The sequence below is a fragment of the Capricornis sumatraensis genome, chromosome 2 (genome assembly GCF_032405125.1).
Source record: "Capricornis sumatraensis isolate serow.1 chromosome 2, serow.2, whole genome shotgun sequence".
Classification (NCBI taxonomy): Eukaryota; Metazoa; Chordata; class Mammalia; order Artiodactyla; family Bovidae; genus Capricornis; species Capricornis sumatraensis.
In genome coordinates this window covers 124,071,002-124,080,355 of record NC_091070.1, presented here as the reverse complement: position 1 = coordinate 124,080,355, position 9,354 = coordinate 124,071,002, and the positions used below count along the sequence as shown (strand labels likewise).

Here is a 9,354-nt window from a genome sequence, read left to right as displayed (position 1 = left end):
ATAGCAACCCAATCCCATATTCTTGCCTGGAGAGTCCCATGGACAAAGGAGCCTGGCAGGCTACAGTCCATGGGGTCGAAAAGAGTCAGACACGAACACACACCTATGCACCCTTACTAAAACAAAGCTGGGAGGGTACAATGTGGTCCTCCCCTTGGAACTTGCCTTATAAAGAAGATGGCACCAAGATTTTAAGTTGTCTGGGATCTTGTGAACCAGCTGTCCTCCATCCACATCGAGTTCCTAATTTTGGTCACATATCTCCAGGGTTGGCCTTAAGGCCTGTGCTGCTTTAGCTGACTGTGGAGGTGGAACCATCTTACTCTATCCCCTTCAAAGAAGAATCTAACCAGAAAGAAATGTATTTGTGCTTCTTAGGCTGGTGGGAAATATTCCATCATTTTCCTCCCAGACTGCTCAGCCCTCTTCTTTGCTGGCCTGCTTCGTGTTGGGATGGGTATATGGTTGGGGGTGATGCAAGAGAGCGAGGAGGAGTGGGAACAATAAAATGCAGGTGAGATGCTAGTGAGGACAGGGAGGAGAAAGGAAAACAGAGGCCGAAGAAGGAGGAGGATGAGCAGAGCTTGATGCCAAGGTGCTCTAGTCTCTGGTCCCAGAATGGCAGCTGCCCTCTCTTGAACTTCCCTTGAATTTATCCTGGACACACACAATGGGCACACACACACACACACCCCAGCTCCTCTCACATCGTTGAACCTCCTTTATTCACAGAAGAGCAGCCTCTCAGTCCCCGCCCCCTCCCACGCCCAGATTCTGGGAGTTCTTTCCTTTTTCTCTGAGCCTCCCCAGAATTAGGCACAGATTCTTCACCAGCACCCAAACCCTTGTCTATGACTGTGGAGAGTCCAAACCATAGAACTCATCCAGTAGAAGAGGAAATGCAGGCCACATGGGGTATTGGGTCACCCTGAAGAATGATACACAGAAGAACTGTACAAAAAAGATCTTCCTGACCCAGATAATCACGATGGTGTGTTCACTCATCTAGAGCCAGACATCTTGGAATGTGAAGTCAAGTGGGCCTTAGAAAGTATCACTACGAACAAAGGTAGTGGAAGTGATGGAATTCCAGTAGAGCTATTTCAAATCCTGAAAGATGATGCTGTGAAAGTGCTGCACTCAATATGCCAGCACATTTGGAAAACTCAGCAGTGGTCACAGGACTGGAAACGGTCAGTTTTCATTCCAATTCCAAAGAAAGGCAATGCCAGAGAATGCTCAAACTACCGCACAATTGCACTCATCTCACATGCTAGTAAAGTAATGCTCAAAATTCTCCAAGCCAGGCTTTAGCAATACATGAACCGAGAACTTCCAGATGTTCAAGCTGGTTTTAGAAAAGGCAGAGGAACCAGAGATCAAAATTCCAACATCCTCTGGATCATCAAAAAAGCAAGAGAGTTCCAGAAAAACATCTATTTCTGCTTTATTGACTATGCCAAAGCCTTTGATTGTGTGGATCACAATAAAATGTGGAAAATTCTGAAAGAGATGGGAATACCAGACCACCTAATCTGCCTCTTGAGAAATCTGTATGCAGGTCGGAAGCAACAGTTAGAACTGGACATGGAACAACAGACTGGTTCCAAATAGGAAAAGGAGTACATCAAGGCTGTATATTGCCATCATGCTCATTAACTTATATGCAGAGGACATCATGAGTAACGCTGGACTGGAAGAAACACAAGCTGGAATCAAGATTGCCGGGAGAAATATCACTAACCTCAGACATGCAGATGCCACCGCCCTTATGCCAGAAGGTGAAGAGGAACTCAAAAGTCTCTTGAAGAAAGTGAAAGTGGCGAGTGAAAATGTTGGCTTAAAGCTCAACATTCAGAAATCGAAGATCATGGCACCCAGTCCCATCACTTCATGGGAAATAGATGGGGAAACAGTGGAAACAGTGTCAGACTTTATTTTTTGGGCTCCAAAATCACTGCAGATGGTGGCTAAGTGACCTCTGGTATTAGTCAGCTTGGGCTTCCAGAAAACAAATGCTATGGGCTGGGTGGCTGAACCAGAAATCTGTTTTCTCACAGTTTTGAGAAGTCCTAGAATTCACTTTCACTTTTCTCTTTCATGCATTGGAGAAGGAAATGGCAACCCATTCTAGTATTCTTGCCTGGAGAATCCCAGGGACAGAGGAGCCTGTTGGGCTGCCGTCTACAGGGTCGCACAGAGTCGGACACGACTGATGCGACTTAGCAGCAGCAGCAGATTATGGTTGGAACTTCCCAGCAATTCAGTTTCTGCTGCAAGCTCTCTTCCTGGCTTGCAGATAGTCCTTGCCTGGCTGGGTCCTCACAAGGTCTTTTCTTGTTACTTGAGCTGAGGTAGGGCAGAAGCCCAAGCTTTCTGTTTATCTCTTCATTTAAGGACATGTACCCCTTTTCCTACTTGGAACCAGTCTATTGTTCCATGTCCAGTTTTAACTGTGGCTTCCTGACCTGCATACAGATTTCTCAAGAAGTAGGTCAGGTGGTCTGGTATTCCCATCTCTTTCAGAATTTTTCACAGTTTATTGTGATCCACAAGGTCAAAGGCTTTGGCATAGTCAATAAAGCAGAAATAGATTTTTCTGGAACTCTCTTGCTTTTTTGATGATCCAGAGGATGTTGGCAATTTGATCTCTGCTTCCTGTGCCTTTTCTATAACCATGACTGTAGCCATGAAATTAAAAGATACTTACTCCTGGAAGGAAAGTTATGACCAACATAGACAGTATATTGCAAAGCAGAGACATTACTTTGTCAACAAAGGTCCGTCTAGTCAAGGCTATGGTTTTTCCAGTGGTCATGTATGGATGTGAGAGTTGGACTATAAAGAAAGCTGAATGCCGAAGAATTGATGCTTTTAAACTGTGGTGTTGGAGAAGACTCTTGAGAGTCCCTTGGACTGCGAGGAGATCCAACCAGTCCATTCTACAGGAGATCACTCCTGGGTGTTCATTGGAAGGACTGATGCTGAAACTGAAACTCCAATACTTTGGCCTCCTTGTGCAAAGAGCTGACTCATTTCAAAAGACCCGGATGCTGGGAAATACTGAGGGCAGGCGTAGAAGGGGACGACAGAGGATGAGATGGTTGGATGGTATCACCGACTCAACAGACATGAATTTGGATAGACTCCGGGAGTTGGTGATGGACAGGGAGGCCTGGCATGCTGCAGTCCATGGGGTCGCAAAGAGTCAGGACATGACTGAGCGACTAAACTGAAATGGAAACATCCTATCAGTGCCCCAAGGCTATGATCTCATTTAAATTTAATTACATCCTTCAAAGTTCCTTCCCCAAATACAGCTTCACTGGGGATTAGCATCCAAGATATGAATTTGTCAGGGGTGGGGGGAGGGAAACACATATACTCAGCTCCTAACACCCTCCCCAGCCTCCTCCCCCCATGAAGGCATTTGCAGCTCTCAACTCTGATCCCTGGGAACTGCCCAGGTACTCGGTCCTCAGATTCATCTCCCCACAGGCATTTTCCTTCTCTCTTTGACTCAGATGCCTCAATACGGGGCCCAGCTGTTGACTGGCTGACCCTCAGATGCAGTGGACTGACTTGCTTTCACCTGAATTACTTTCAGAATGGAGCAGCCACCACTGACTGATATGCTTGCAGAAGTGTGTTCCCTCGGGAGACTGGCTGTGGTGGTAGACTAAAGCTTCTTCAAAGATGCCCAAATGCAGGTCCCTGGAATTTGTGATTATGTTACTTGATGTGGAAAAAGAGAATTTGTGGGTTTGATTAAATTAAGAAGTCAGGTGGGCCTTAGGAAGCATCACTATAAACAAAGTTAGTGGAGGTGATGGAACTCCAGTTGAGCTATTTCAAATCCTGAAAGATGATGCTGTGAAAGTGCTGCACTCAATATGCCAGCACATTTGGAAAACTCAGCAATGGCCACAGGACTGGAAAAGGTCAGTTTTCATTCCAATCCCAAAGAAAGACAATGCCAGAGAATGCTCAAACTACCACACAATTGCACGCATCCCACACACTAGTAAAGTTATGATCAAAATTCTCCAAGCCAGGCTTCAGCAATACGTGAACCATGAACTTCCAGATGTTCAAGCTGGTTTTAGAAAAGGCAGAGGAAGCAGAGATCAAACTGCCAACATCCCTGGATCATCGAAAAAGAAGAGAGTTCCAGAAAAACATCTATTTCTGCTTTATTGAGTATGCCAAAACATTGACTGTGTGGATCACAATAAACTGTGGAAAATTCTGAAAGAGATGGGAATACCAGACCACCTGACCTGCCTCTTGAGAAATCTGTATACAGATTAGGAAGCAACATTTAAAACTGGACATGAACAACAGACTGGTTCCAAATAGGAAAAAGAGTACATCAAGGCTGTATATTGTCACCCTGCATATTTAACTTATATGCAGTATACATCATGAGAAACGCTAGGCTGCAGGAAGCAGAAGTGGGATCAGGATTGCCGGGATAAATATCAGTAACCTCAGATATGCAGATGACACCACTCTTATGGCAGAAAGTGAAGAACTGAAGAGCCTCTTGATGAAAGTGAAACAGGAGAGTGAAAAAGTTGGATTAAATTAAGCTCAACATTCAGAAAACGAAGATCCTGGCATCCGGTCCCATCACTTCATGGCAAATAGATGAGGAAACAGTGACTGACTTCATTTTTCTGGGCTCCAAAACCTCTGCGGATGGTGACTGTCACCATGAAATTAAAAGACACTTGCTCCTTCAAAGGAAAGTTATGACCAACCTAGACAGCATATTAAAAAGCAGAGACATTACTTTGTCAACAAAGGTCCGTCTAGTCAAGGCTATGGTTTTTCCAGTGGTCATGTATGGATATGAGAGTTGGACTATAAAGAAAGCTGAGCGCTGAAGAATTGATGGCTTTTGAACTGTGGTGTTGGAGAAGACCCTAGAGAGTCCCTGGGACTGCAAGGAGATCCAACCAGTCCATCCTGAAGGAGATCAGTCCTGGGTGTTCATTGGAGAGACTGATGTTGCAGCTGAAACTCCAATACTTTGGCCACCTGATGCAGAGAGCTGACTCATTTGAAAATACTCTGATGCTGGCAAAGATTGAGGGCCAGAGGAGAAGGGGACGGCAGAGGATGAGATGGTTGGATGGCACCAGCGACACAATGGACATGGGTTTGGGTGGACTCTGGGAGTCAGTGATGGACAGGGAGGCCTGTCAGGCTGCCATTCATGGGGTCACAAAGAGTTGGACACAACTGAGCGAATGAACTGAACTGAGATGGGGGCCCCATGGAATCACAAAGGTTCATAAAGATGGAAGGACAATTGGTGTCAGAATAATGTGTTTGAGAATAACTTCATCAGCTGTTATTATCTTTGAAGATGACAGGGGCCTATGAGAGTAGAATGTAGGCATCTTCTAGAGGCTGGACAAGGCAAAGAAAGAGATTCTCTCTTAGCATCTCCAGGAATAATAACCACAACCCAACTGTCACTTTGATTTTTTCCCAGGGAGATGCATCTTGGACTTCTGATCTCCAGAGTCATAAAATAATAAATGTGTGTTGTTTTAAGCCACTAAGTGTGTAGTAACATGTTACAGAAGCAACAGGAAACTCCTACAGTAGACAGCGATGGATAAAGAATATTTAAAGTCAGTGTGCAGGACCAGTATTGTCATCTGTTCCAAGAAAGGACAGGTTTTCCTGGAAGTTAAATGGGTGCTGAGTTTAAGATTTTCCCTCCAGGCTAGTCACCTTCCCTCTTAAGCCAAAGGCACTTCAAGGATCAAGTTCCTCCACTCCTTGGTCTCTGGTCTGAAAAGCAAGCTGGTTGCCTTCTCCAGCCTCCCCACTCCCTGCCCTCAGGTCTAACCCAGTCTTGCTCAGTAGGAGAAAACAAACAAACCTCATTCTTCAAGCAAACACATCATCTCTCTATCCCTTATTTTGGTCATCAGCTTCTTCAGAATCTTCAACTTGTGTATTCTGTATGGTGAAAAAAGGAAAAACATGGTACCTGGGAGACCATGAGGATGAAGTAAGGTGCACAGAGAATACATCACATAGAACTTTGAGTTATAACTCTTGTCAGCTACAAACTGGCACTTGCCATCTACCTTTACAAGAATTAAGTGCTGCAGCCACTGATTTTCAACACCCCCTGAAAGGAGTTCAGGATGGAAAGCAGAAATGAGCCCACTCTGCTATGGGAAAAAACTGGTAGAACAAGTCTTCAGATAGTGATGTATTTTCAGGAGCCGATTTTATGACCCGAATATCTCCTAGTACCTAGAAAAGCACTAAAATCCTTCATGGTGACATGTGATCCTCAGGACTAGCAGTGACCTTCTGCAAAGAATCTGCACTTGAATGTATGTGCTCTCCTTCACCAAGACTACATATACCCTGACCTTCACCCCTATCTTTGTGGAGCAAGTTCTCAGAGCTATCTGAAATGCTCCCTCCTGAGCTCCTCATTTTCCCCCAATAATACTCTAACTCACAACTCTGACGCTGTGCATTTTTTAAAGTTAGTGCCCTGAATCTATATGTCTACACACGGAACAGATACGGTTTATTTTCTTCCTACAAATATATATGTTTACATTCATTGTTTTACAACGTATTACTTTTAAAACAAAATTGGATCAGCGATGCTGCGACATTCCTTTGCCAACCAAGGTCCGTTTAGTCAAGGCTTTGGTTTTTCCAGTAGTGATGTATGTGTTGGATGTGAGTGTTGGACTGTGAAGAAAGCTGAGCGCCGAAGAATTGATGCTTTTGAACTGTGGTGTTGGAGAAGACTCTTGAGAGTCCCTTGGACTGCAAGGAGATCCAACCAGTCCATTCTGAAGATCAGTCCTGGGTGTTCTTTGGAAGGAATGATCCTAAAGCTGAAACTCCAGTACTTTGGCCACCTCGTGCGAAGAGTTGACTCATTCAAAAGACTCTGATGCTGGGAGGGATTGGGGGCAGGAGGAGAAGGGGACGACAGAGGATGAGATGGCTGGATGGCATTGCCGACTCGATGGACATGAGTTTGAGTGAACTCCGGGAGTTGGTGATGGACAGGGAGGCCTGGCGAGCTGCAATTCATGGGGTCGCAAAGAGTCGGACACGACTGAACGACTGAACTGAACTGAACAGAGGACCACAAAAATACTATTCTCAGCATGTAACACAGAATAAAGGTTAAGAATGCAAGGAAGGTGGCTTAATTCCCCTACATCTCAACTAAAGAATAAAGGGTCTGCTTCCACTGATTCCTGGGCTCCCTAAACTGTGGGGAATCATGACTTCACTTCTCCTTCAGCAGCCGGCCTGCGCATTGGTCGTCTCGGCTGGGGTGGGAGGGGAGATGATGGGCAAGGGACAGGGCTTGGGTTGGAGGAGAGGAACTCCCTTATAGGTCCTGAATTGGGCTGGTCTTATGTAAATTTTGCAGCGGAAGTCGTACAGTTCCTGGCCTGCCACTTTGCCAGTTGAGCAAGTTTTCCGGTGATACTGCTTGGATTTTATTAGAGAGTTGTTAGGAGTGCCTGAGAGGCGCAGGAAATGATGGGGTGTGGACGGTGGTGGAAGAGATGACAGGGCAATAGCAAAGTGAGCCTGTACGTACTGTGAACGTGTCTAAGGCTGTGCGGGTGGTGGGCAGAATTACTTTATACTTACCTGGCAGGGCAGATACTGTGATCACAAAGGTGGTTCTCCCAGGGCTAGGCTCGCCCATTGCCCTGTGGGTGTGTAGACCTCTGCGGTTTCCCCAAAAGCGGGAAACTCAACTGCCTAGTTTGTGATAGTTGGGGACTGCGTGTGCGCTTTCCCCTGGTAACTATGGTTTTAACGATAGAACTACCTTCTACTGTCATGTGGGATTTCTCTGGCAGCTCAGGTGATTTGAAACACCTTCCTGCAATGCAGGAAGCCCTCGGAAAAATTTCCTCGAGAAGGAAATGGCAACCCACTCCAGTACTCTTGCTTGGAAACCCCATGGATGGAAGAGCCTGGTGAGATCGCAAAAAGTGAACATGACTAGTCAAACAAGTTCAGCTCAGTAGTGAATACACTGCTCCCTCAAGCTATTAACTTTTTATGTTTTGTATTATACATAGAGGTTATGCATTGTTTTTTTATATATATACTATAGTAGCTACTTCAGTTCAGTCTTGTCCTCTCTGTAGGCCCCACGGACTGCATGCAGCACACCAGGCCTCTCTGTCCATCGCCAACTCTCAGCGTTTACTCAGACTCAAGCCCGTTGAATTGGTGATGCCTTCCAGCCATCTCACCCTCTGTCGTCCCCTTCTTCACCCACCTTCAGTCTTTCCCAGCATCAGGGTGATTTCAGATGAGTCTGGGGTACATCAAAGGTTGTGTTTTGTCAGTCTGCTTATTTACATGCAGAGCACATCATGTAAAGTACAAAACTGAGGATGCAGATTACACCATCCTTATGATGCCAGAAATCAGAAAAAGTGAGAGTGAAAAAAGTTGCCTTAAAACTCAACATGCAAAAGACAGAAATCATGGCATCTGGTCCCATCACTTCATGACAAATAAATGGAAGAAACGCGGGAAACAGTGACAGACTTTCTTTACTTGGGCGCCAAAGTCACTGCAGATGGTGACTGCAGCCATGAAATTAAAAGACGCTTGCTCCTTGGAAGAAAAGCTACTACAAACCTAAACAGCATATTAGAAAGCAGAGACATTAATTTGCCAGCAAACGTCTATCTAGTCAAAGCTATAGTTTTTCTGTGGTCATGTACGGATGTGAGTTGAATCATAAAGAGAAGAAAAGTTGCTCAATCCTATGCGACTCTGTGATCCCATGGACTGTGACCTACCAGGTTCCTCTGAGGCAAGAGCACTGGAGTGAATCGCATTTTCTTCTCCAGAGGATCTTTCCTTCTGTAGAGGATCTTCCGGACTTGGGGATCAAACCCAGATCTCCTGCATTGCAGGCAGACGCTTTAACCTCTGAGCAACAAGGAAAGCTCAAAGAAAGCTGAGCACAAAACTTGGTGCTTTTGAACTGTAGTGTTGGAGACGACTCTTGAGAGTCTCTTAGACTGCAAGATTAAACCAGTCAATCCTAAAGGAAATCAGTCCTGAATATTCATTGGAGGGACTGACGCTGAGGCTGACTCTCCAATACTTTGGCCACATGATGCGAAAGACCCTGATGCTGGGAAAGTTGAAGGCAAGAGGGGAAGACGACGACAGAGGACGAGATGGTTGGATGGCATTACCGATTCAGTGGACATTAGTTTGAGTAAGGCCTGGGAGATGGTGAAGGGCAGGGAAGCCTGGCTTTCTGCAGTCCATGGGGTCGAAAAGAGTTGGCCACGACAGAGCGGC

General features: G+C 45.5%; 1 non-coding gene across 1 annotated transcript; it reads left to right on the top strand.

Annotated features, from left to right (window-relative positions):
* The first annotated feature begins 7,657 nt into the window (after positions 1-7,657).
* On the top strand, positions 7,658-7,821 carry LOC138074826 (U1 spliceosomal RNA). The gene has a single exon (XR_011144630.1). It is a non-coding gene; the product is annotated as a U1 spliceosomal RNA (small nuclear RNA).
* The last annotated feature ends 1,533 nt before the right edge of the window (positions 7,822-9,354 follow it).